Genomic DNA, 11,779 nt, shown 5'->3' on the forward strand with positions numbered 1-11,779 from the left:
AACAATAAAAATAACAAATTATGGGTGGCCGGATGGCTCAGTTGGTTAGAGCACGAGCTCTTAACAACAAGGTTGCCAGTTCATTTCCCACATGGGATGGTGGGCTACGTCTTCCGCAACTAGATTGAAAACGGTGACTGGACTTGGAGCTGAGCTGTGCCCTTCACAACTAGATTGAAGGACAACAACTTGACTTGGATTTGATGGATCCTGGAAATTTACATTGGAGTAAAGACAGTCTATTTAATATATGGTGCTGGGAAAACTGGACTGACATGCAAAAAAATGAAACTGGACCACCTCCTTACGCCATATACAAGAACAAATCCAAAATGGATTAAAGACTTAAATGTAAGACCCAAAGCCATTAAACTCCTACAAGAAAATATAGGGAGTAAATTTGCAGATATTACTCTGAGTAATATTTTTACTGATATATCCCCTTGGGTAAGGGAAGTAAAAGAAAAAATAAATATATGGGATTACATCAAACTTAAAAGTTTTTTCACAGCAAAGGAAACCATCAAAAACAAAAAGGTAGCCTACGGAATGGGAAGAGATAATTGTCAATGATGCATCTGATAAGGAGTTAATATCCAAAATTTATAAAACACTCATTCAGCTCAACACCAAAAAAACAAGCAACCCAATTAAAAAATGGGCAGAGGACATGAAGCAACATTTCTCTAAAGAGGACATTCAGATGGACAACAGACATATAAAAAAAATGTTCAGCTTCACTAATCATTAGAGAAATGCAAATAAAAACCACAGAGATACCACCTCACTCCAGTCAGAATGGCTATCATTAATAAATCAACAAACAAGTGCTAGCGCAGATGTGGAGAAAAGGGAACCCTGGTGCACTGTTGGTGGGATTGCCGTTTGGTGCAGCCACTATGGAAATCACTATGAAGGTATCTCAAAAAACTGGAAATGGAATTACCTTATAACCCAATAATTCCAGTCTTAGGCATCTAGCCGAGAAATCCAAGACGCTAATTCAAAAAAACATATGCACCCCTATGTTTATTGCAGTGCTGTTTACAACAGCCAAAACTTGGAAACAACCAAAGTGCCCATCGGTAGATGACTGGATTAAGAAATTGTGGTACACTTACACAACGGTGTATTACTCAGCTCTAAAGAAGAATTAAATCTTACCATTTGCAATGATATGGATGAACTTAGAGAACATTACGCTAAGTGAAATAAGTCAGTCGGAGAAAGACAAATACTATATGATCTCACTTATATGTGGAATCTAAAGATCTAAAGAAATGAGCAAAGTAAACAGAAATAGTCTCAGAGATAGAAAAGAAAAGCTGATGGTTCCTAGATGGGAAGGAGGTGGGGATGAGGAAGAAAGGGGAGGGATTAGACAGCATAAATTGGTAACTACAATATTGCCACGGGGATATGAAAAACAGTTTGGTGAATGTAATCAATAACATTATAAAGATTTTGTAGGGTGTCAGATGGGAACATGTCTTATTAGGGAGCCCACTTCATGGACCGTGTAGATGCTTGACCACTGCACTGTACACCTGAAGCTGAAGGTGAATAGTATTGTATGTCAACTAATATTTAAAATATATAGTCACAGGATACGGAGTATAACATAGGGAATAGAGTCAATGGAATAGTAATAGATATATACGATGTCAGAGGGGCAATAGATTGGGGGAGGGGTGTAATCACTTTTTGAGGGGTGAAATGTCTAACTATTGCATTGTTTTGCACAACTGAAAATAAATAAATAAATAAATAAATAAATAAATAAATAAATGGGGGAAAAATTATCAGCATGGTTTGGAAAATGCTGGACTAAAGATTTAGTTGGCACCAAGAAGTTTTAAGAATTTTTAAATTCTGTATATGAATGTATTTTTATTTTGTTCTTGATTTTTGAAATTTCCTTTTGGGAGACTACTTTATTATCTCTATGTTGACATAGAGAACCTATGTCAACATATAATTTAAGTTTGTTGATTTCATTTCCATTTATCATGTTCTAGTGACATAAAAATGTACACTCATTTACTAAGCTTTATCATTTTCACACAATGGTAATATTTTCTATTTCTCAAAAAGAAACTCAAAGTATACTCCAAGCAGTTGGTAACTTGTTTTCATAACACTACTGGGATGCAGGCGGAGATTAATTGTTCCATTTTACAGATGTAGAAAAGGCATTTTAGAGAAAGTGAGGCACAAGCAAAGTTGGAAATAAAACTCACTTATTGAGCTTTCAAAATGTAATCTTTCAGCCAGGTGGCAATGTTCCTCTACAAATTATAAGTATGGTTCTCTCTGTGTGTAGCCATCTCCTTGGGAAAAAAATGAAATAAAATAAAGAAAGAGCAAAAAATACTATCGATAGAATCTTCTCCACAATAGAAATGTTTGAGCTAGGATCTCTCCGGAAAAGATTATGGACAACAAGCTAAGGGAGCAACCCCCTTCAGGCCTCCAGGCAGGGGGAGAAAGTACTTGGAGATGTAAACCAATGGTGAGCCAGAAGAGCTTTAGAAGCAACCATCAATTTACAGCCATGTACTTTATTTTCACAGCTATCTCCACGGCTCTTGCATTGTCATTTGCCCTAGGCCACAAAATAAAATATACAACAGCCAAATCAGTTGAAATCATTTTAAATCTCTTAAAATAATAGAATTTTCTGCATTCATTGAATATACTTGTAAGAGGTAACGATTATTAAATCAGAATTATTGTTGTTGTTCTCACTTTCAAATGGTTTGGAGGCTATCATTTAAGAAAAAGCTTCCTAATAGCATTCCCAGTTCCTTACATCCTCCTACACTCACAGTACTTAATTATCTTCCAGTCCCTGCCAGGACATAGCTATTCCTTTAAAAAAAAAAAAAAGAAAGAAAGAAAGAAAAACAGGACTTTGGATTTTTTCTTTTGTAACATTTTCATTTTTAACATTTAACCTCACCACCTGGTGGATCTTGCCCAACCGAAATGCTTATTTGGACAAAGCCATTTGTGTCTCCGTTCCCAAGATAATGACAAACCCATCTCTGAAGCTATCATTTCCACACCTAACCACTTAGTGCTCATCTCTAAACTCAAGGTAATTCTTGGCCAATTCTTTTACGATTCAAAGGAAATCTAGAAATCCATAGGCTGAAGTTTGATGCTGGAATAATGCTCAATTCCTCTATCACTTGTGCTCTCCTGCTTTTTTGAGGCATCCTAGGAACTAAAGACTAGTCCCAGAATCTCAGGCCAAACCTATGCTCAGCTTTTGGCTGCTCTGCTCTCCTAGATGCCACCCACTGACTTCATGGTTTCAGTGTATTTCTATCACCTGTACCCACTGCTTCTGTTCTTGTGCTCTGCCAAATCATCCAGACCATTTCTCATCGCCAGCTGCCAGGCATGCTTCTCAAAGACTTGGCCACCCTGAATACCAAGTCTGTTTTCTAGTACTTTCCTTGGCCGCCTGAACACTCCATTAAAGTACTAAGTGACAAGCACTTGCATATAAGCATCTGGAATGTTCAACTGTTCCAAACACACTGAGAGTCTGGAAGAACCAGTCTGAAAGTTTGATTACCCCAACAGTAGAACCCACAGTGCCAAGTACAGAGAAGATGCACAATACATACATACCGAAAGAACAAGTGAGTGCCTGTCACTACACAGATATCTCCCACCCCAACCTCTGGCCCCTCCCTGTGAAACTGACCAGCAGGCACCAATGAAGAGAAGCTGAATCATCAGGTTGTAGTGTGGTGGCTCACAGCACAGACTTTGGAGTCAGATTTTCTTGCTTCTATCCCATGTCCATCACTTACTGGCTATACAATGTTTGGAAGGCTACTTGGTCTTCCTAACCTCAATGTTCACATTGGTAAAATGGGGAGATAATCGCTTACTTCATTTGGTTTCTATAAGGATTAAATGAGATGATCCAGTGAGAAAGTACCTAGGCTAGAGCTGACACTAGATAAATGTTAACTGTTATTAGCATTAAGCATTTTCCTGTCAGTTACGTCCAAAAAGGGAATAAGAAATAAACAAAACAAGAACTGGTGCTGGACAATGTCAAAATAGACTGTGCCTGTTGTATTTTTTTCCTAACTTTTACTTTTATTCCTCACTTTCACCATATTTGCTAGTGGCAGCCATGACGACCAGCAAGTCAACACTGCAGCATTTCTAAGTTGTCAAATGCCACCTGGCTAACTAGCTATTACATTTGCCATTGAAACTGGTAGTTATTATTGTTGTTTATTACATGCAAAAATACACTGTTGTCTAACTATCTTAGAAGATAACACCTGGCACACCACGAAGACCAAATAGCTATTTTCCCTCATTAAGCCACCCAGTCTATTAAAACTCCTGGTGACTCAAATCATTGAACAATCAAGAAAGAACTAGAGTTCCGTTTTCAGCCAGAGCTACACAAACATTGGATGTGGTTTTGAAGATGTGGGCTGAATGCCATGCTATTTTCTTCTGTGCAGTAATGGCCAGTGTGGGTTTAAAAATAAACATAAATACTATATCTAAGTAGACATTTGTGAAGAAAATTTTGCCTTTTAATCATTTTTTTTTTTCATAAAATACCAAAAGGCATTTCAAAAAGCTTTCAAATTATTTCACATCCTTAAAAGTTGACCTGAAGCTAGTTAGGATTTTTTATCCTTTTAAATTAAAAAAGTGGTTTCTCTTACCTACTTGCTTTAGCTTTTTCAGGATGTTTTCTGTGGCTCAGCAAGAACACACAGTGGAGAGTGAGGTGAAGGCAGGGGGTGGCAGAGCAGGTGGCAGGGCTGGGATGCCAACAGCCTACCTGTGCCTATACAAGGATAAGAACAGCATTTTCCTACTCTAATTTTCCTCGGTCTATTTGCACTCAACACTGTGTTTCACCTCACAGCAGCAAGGAAAAACTAATGCAGGATATTCCTGCTGCTTCGGGGTGGACTGAATATGGAAATCTAGGTTTCTACAAGGCCCAGATTGCTTGAGCAGTCTATAAGTGAAAATAGAGTAACCTAGACATGGACATTTTGGAAGCTCCATCCTCCTGCTGGGCCATCTTTATTTTGGCATGCAGCGCCACTGGTCCTCAGGTCCTCGCAGTGGCAGGGCCCCAAAGAGCCAGCTAATCGCATTCTTCAGAATAAATACACTTCTTAGAGCAGTGATTCTGTTTCTAGTTAGGATACCAGATTTCAGAAATAAGCAGACATGTGAGAAAGAAACTACGTGCCCAGCACTATGGCAGGTGCTTTATATACAATATCTCACCAATCTTCATCCTATGAAGTACGTAAGTTTATTTTCATTTTACAGATAATAAAACTGAGGCTAAGAACAGTTAAGTAAGTTATTTGAGCCCACATAGCTAGCAAATAGTGACACCAACTTTGGGGAATGAATCAAAGAGTTCCTCTGTTATGAACAACATCCCCTCTCACAACAGTAAACACTCCAGTCTTCACACACCATTTCACAAAACATGTTACACACCTCTAAGAACAGAGGGAAGGGGGTGAGTAGAGAGGTGAGCTGAGCAGAGAGAAAGGGAAGACCAATGGTGATTTCCTAACTTCTTTCCACTCACAAACGCTCTCACAGATCAAGGTCTATGGTGACATCACAGAGGTTAGGTTCATATTCCACCTCTGGAAATATGCGTCCAAGAGTAGTTTAGCACCAAGCAAAGAGAGGGCAACAGAGGGTAGAACCAGACTTCTCTTAGCAGTAGGGGGATACATGAGACAGCCTGTGCATTCTTAGCAGACAGGAAGCCACACTCAATTTTAAAGAAATAGCACTGCAAATGACAGATCACATTTTAAAAATACTCTCTATTTGTCAGTGTCTCAATAAACAACACAGCCATTTGAAATAACAGGCTGAAGATATCATAATGTCTAGTTAATTTTTCTAATGCCAAATAATTATGTTCTAGTATCATTATGTTTTAGCCATTTTTGAGCTAGAAACAGTGCAATAAAATTTTAATAGAAAAAATATCCTTTAAATTCATATGAAATTTCATAATTGAAAATGAATCCTCTATACTCCCAAAGAAACACACAGGGTGCAGACCATGGTTATTGTTTTAAGAAGCAAACAATCCATATTAATATGTTGTTTTAAGGGTTCTTTTTTCAGGTAAACATTTGCCATAACTCGAGGAAATATTTGCATAACAGCATCATTCAAAATCAAAAAGCATATACACTCTAATCTAAGATCATTTTCAAAGCCCTGTTCTATCAGATGTTCAGACAGATAAAGAAATTGTATACAAAGCCTATATTCTTAATGAAAATCCATCTCTCCTTCATTCCTCACCTCCTCATGACAAAAAAGTGCTTTCCCTAAAGAAAGTGGATTGAGTAGGAATGTGGAAAGAGAAACATAATGTGTATTCAACCTCTGCCTGCTGCCAGCTCTTGGAATTTAACTGGCTTTGAAATATGTATAAGCTAGGGTGACTGCTGTATTACTCATCAAAGATTTATCAGACTTTAAACTCAATTACACATAGTAGCCATGGGACACTTTAAAATAACAATAATAGTGATAATAATAATAATAATAATAATAACAAAATTTGTAATAACATAGATCTTTTTTTAAAATGCTCTCCAGGAAAAGAAAAAACAGAGAAGAGTTGCTTAGAGTTAATATCTAGACGTCTAATTAAATATTGTAGTAAGGTTCCCTATCCTCCAACACTTAGTTTTTAAATTAATACCTCAGTCTGCAAGGGACCCTTCCTCACCTGGGGCCCCTGAGAGGCAGGATTTACCTATTAAAGAATCAACATCTGGGGCAGCCTGGTGTCTCAGACAGTTGGAGCACCGTGCTCCTAATGCCAAAGGCCGCCAGTTCGATTCCCACATGGGCCACGGAGCTGCACCCCACAGCTAGACTGAGAAACAATGGCTTGAAAACCAGGTGGGTGGGGCCAAAAAAAGAAAAAAAGAATCAACAACTTCATTCAGAAGATAAACATTGCAACAAGCTTTTGAAAAATTCATCATGGTCCCAAAAGTTGAATTATCCATTAAAAAAAAAAAAAAAGAGGAAAGGAAAGGAAACAAAAACACTCTACTATTCCTTCCCAATCCTAGCTTTTTGGCTTTGTTCGTTTAAATGGAAGGGAACCTGACAGACAGCCAATGTGACTTTCTAGTTGTATAGATCATATAGATGGGATTGCACAGGTCCGATTGTACAGATCTGAGCCCCAGCAATGCTGTGAGTTGGCCATGGTCACAGCCAGATAATCATATTCATTCCTGTATTCAACAAATATTTATTGAGTCCCTAATATGTGTTGAATATTATATTAAGCACATGTATAGTGATTAACAAAATAGCACTGACAACTGCCCTTCTGGGACTCAGGGGCTACAAGGAACCCCCAGATATATACCTCCAGTGATGGTCCACTCCTGGCCAAAAGCCAGACCCAGTCCATGAAGAGCTTTATACCTGTTGGAGACAAGAGGTAAAACAGAGTTTTACCAGGAAGTAGTTTTCCAGGAAGCTAAATGTACTCAACTTTAAAAGGTGTCTTTTATCCAAAGACTATATTGCTTAATTTGTTCTGCTGAAATGTCCTTCCTTTTTATTCATTGATGGTGACAAAAGATAGTAGGTGCTTTTTTATGTCCTCACTTACAAAATTATTTTTTCTTTTTAAAATCTAGTGGTTTATGGGACACCATAGGTCCCTGCCCCTCCCAGCTAGTGCGGCATTGTCAGAGGCATCCTCAGCTCCTGGGCAGACAGCCCCACCCCAGAATCTGTGGGAGGCTTTTATAGTAGCAGATGGCCCAGCAGCCTAGAGAGCATTCAGTGGTGGGCAGTAAGCCACAGCATGTGCTGCAGCCTCTCCTCAGCAGCTCTCAGGGATCTTTAGCCAGAGGCAAGTGGTGGCTGGCCATGGAATTCTGGCATTTTGCAAAGTGGTCATGGACCCAGCACTAGCACAAGGACTGAATCTTCATTAACTTTGTAAAAACTACTGGCCACACCCCATGACCCCCTGGGAACCCACCCCACCCAGCTAGTGCTGCATTGCCCTGGACACTCTCAATACCAGCTCAACCAGCCTGCCCCATGCACCTATGGAGACTCTTTCAATGGCTGGACATGCGGGTAGCTAGCAGGTGGCCTGTTGCCAAGCTTCCCCAGGCCCAATACCAGTTCACAATGAGGCTGCCCCCACATGCCTCCAAGGTCCAGCACAAGCAGCAACCCTCTGCATACAGCTTTGTAGCTCCTATCAGTTAGCCATGGGCCAGTCATAGTCAAGGCTAACATTGGCCTACACAGGAGCTCCTCTCAAGAACACCAGAAACAACACACTGAGAGACTGGCCTCAGGCCACACCAGAGCACTACCCAATTAGTCCCACAAGTGGCACACCCAAAGGACGGTCTCAACAGGCACAAGAACCAGCTAGGGAGAATCACCCTCTGAGGGGTCAGCGCCCACACAGCAGCTCATGGGTGTAGCAAATCCTCACAGCCACTCAATCTGAGAATCAATCCCACCCACTGACACACCAAAAGCAAAAAAGGTTCAAATAATAGAAGAATATACACAACACATACAAGGGACACTCCTGGAACACATGCACAGATGATCAGGGAGAATGAACAACTAGACTACACATGACATATACTACATAAGGCCACCCAACAAAGACTGAGAGACAGAAAATCCTCATACATAGAAGCAAACAAAAAGAGGCAGCCAGAATGGGGCACAAAGAAACAAATCCCAAATAAAAGAACAGGAGAAAACTCCACAAAAAGAATGAAATGGAGGCAAACAACCTACCAGAGACAGATTTTAAAACACTGGTTATAAGAATACTTAAGGAACTTAGTGCAAACTTCAACAAAGAGATAGTAAGCATAAAGAAGGATATAGAAGCCATAAAAAAGAAACAGTCAGAAATAAAGAATACAAAAACAGAAATTAAGTATACACTAGAAGGAATCAACAGCAGATTAGATGATACAGAGGACTAAATCAGACATTCAAAGTAGCAGAAAACACCCAATGGAAACTGTAAAAAGATAAAAGAATTTTAAAAAATGAAGATAGCTTAAGGGACCTGTGGGGCAACATCAAGTGTAACAACATTTGCATTGTAGGACTACCAGAATAAGATCATGCAATCAAGAAACTTTTTGAAGAAATAATGACTGAAAATTTCCCTAACCTGACTAAGGAAATAGAAATACAAGTCCAGGAAGTACAGAGAGTCCCAAAGAAGATGAACCCCAACAGACCTACACCAAGAAATACTGTACTTAAAATGGAAAAGGTTAAAGACAAAGAGAGAATCTTAAGAGCAGCAAGAGAAAGACAATTAGTTACTTACAAGGGAGCTCCCATAAGAATATAGTGATTTCTCAACAGAAACTTTGCAGGCCAGAAGAAAGTGGTAGGAAATATTCAAAGTGACCAAAAACAAGGGCCAACAACCAAGACTACTCTACTCAGCAAAGCTATCATTTAAAATCAAAGGACGCTCAGAGGAAAGGGACTGGCAGTAGCATGGCAGCCAGGTATGAGCCACCCAACATTCTTCATCCTCACTGTCGCTGCTGCCAGAGTTGCTGGGACCCTTTGGTCTGTATGTGTTATTTGTAAGCCCATTGCCTGTCCGTTAGCCCTCCGGTCCACCGGCCCTCCTTCCTTACACCACCACTGCCAGCCCAAGGGTCGAGCTGGCAAATAACTCCTACTTACATCCCACCCACCAGCCCACTGGCCAGGATCATGGAGGATGTGAAGCTGGAGTTTCCCTCTCTCCCATAATGCAAAGAAGACACTGAGGAGTGGACCTACGCTATGAGACAAGAGATGCAGGAAATATTACCTGGATTATTTTTAGGGCCATATTCTTCTGCTATGAAAAGCAAGCTTCCTATTCTATAGAAACATGGAATAACCCATATAATATGCATAAGACAAAATATTGAAGTGAACTTTATTAACTTTATTAACTTTATTGAAGCAAACTTTCAACAATCATTTAGATACTTAGTCTTGGATATTGCAGATAATCCAGTTGAAAATATAAGACATTTTTCCCCATGACTAAAGAATTTATTAATGGGAGCTTACAAATTGGAGGAAAAGTTCTTGCCCATGGAAATGCAGGGATCTCCAGGAGTGCTGTCTTTGTTATTGCATACATTATGGAAGCATTTGGAATGAAATACAGGGATGCATTTGCTTATGTTCAAGAAAGAAGATTCTTGTATTAATCTTAATGCTGGATTTGTCCATCAACTTCAGGAATATGAAGCCATCTACCTAGCAAATGTAACAATACAGATGATGTCACCACTCCAGATAGAAAGGTCATTATCTGTTCATTATGATACTACAGGCAGTTTGAAGAGTACTCATGAAGAAGATGATGATTTTGGAAGCATGCAAGTGGTGACTACACAGAATAACTGACTCAAAAGCAACATTATAGGAAATATTAAAGGAAATATTGAAAGGAAAACACATTTTGATGACATTCAGGATATCAACAGTAATACGATGACAGCTCTGATGGCCATTCCAGAAAGAGAGTTCCAAAATTGCTTTGAAGGGTAGACTAGGTGCTGGCATCAATGCATACCTTCCCAAGGGGAGTACTTCAAAGGTGACCATAATAATATTCAGCAATGAAGTATGTAGTGTTTTTCTAGGATGAGTTCTCTAACTTAATTGTCAGACTTCATATATCTCCTTGAGGAAGAGAAACAAAAGAAAAAATAAACATATGGGACTACATCAAACTAAAAATTTTTGCACAGCAAAAGCAACCATAAACAAAACAAAAGATATCCTACTGAATGAGAGAAGACATTTTCTAATGATACATCGGATAATGGGTTAATATCCAAAATTTATTTAAAAAAATTGATACAACTCAACACCCAACAAACAATACAAATAAAAAAATGGGTAGAGGACCTGAATAAATATTTCTCCAAGAGGACATACATATGGCCAGTAGACATATGAAAAGATGCTCAACATCCCTAATCATCAGAAAAATGCAAATAAAAACCACAATGAAATACCACCTCATGCCCATCACAATGGCCATCAATAAATCAAACAAATGTTGACGAGTATGTGGAGAAAAGGGAACCCTCGTCCACTGTTGGCGGGATTACAAATTGGTGCAGCCACTGTGGAAAAGAGTATGAGGTTCCTCAAAAAATTAAAGATAGAACTACCTATGACCCAACAGTTCTTCTCCTGGGTATTTATTCAAAGAAATCCAAAACACTAATTTGAAAAGATATGTGCACCCCTGTGTTTACTGCAGTGTTATTCACAAGAGCCTCATTAGGGAAACAACTGAAATGCCCATCAGTAGACGATTAGATAAAGAAAATGTGGTACATTTATACAATGTAGTATTACTCTGCCACAAAAAAGAATGAAATCTTACCATTTGTAACAACATGGATGGACTTAGAGGATATTATGCTAAGTGAAATAAGTCAGACTGAGAAAGAAAAATACCATATGATCTCACTTATATGTGGAATCTAAAGAACAGAATATATGAACAAACAAAAAAGAAGTAGACTCACAGATACAGAGAAAAAACTGATGGTTACTAGATGATGGTGGTGCTAAGGGAGAAAGATGAAGGCAGGAAGAAATACAAATTGGTAGTTACAAACTAGTCATGGGGATGTAAAGTACAGTATGGGGAATATAGTCAATAATATTGTAA

General features: G+C 38.9%; 1 pseudogene; it reads left to right on the forward strand.

Moving 5' to 3' along the window:
• Positions 1-9,804: 9,804 nt before the first annotated feature.
• Positions 9,805-10,494, forward strand: LOC109433835 (serine/threonine/tyrosine-interacting protein pseudogene; annotated as a pseudogene).
• Positions 10,495-11,779: the final 1,285 nt, after the last annotated feature.

Source organism: Rhinolophus sinicus, chromosome 4 (assembly GCF_057876585.1).
Source record: "Rhinolophus sinicus isolate RSI-liver-muscle chromosome 4, RSI-T2T, whole genome shotgun sequence".
Taxonomy (NCBI): Eukaryota; Metazoa; Chordata; class Mammalia; order Chiroptera; family Rhinolophidae; genus Rhinolophus; species Rhinolophus sinicus.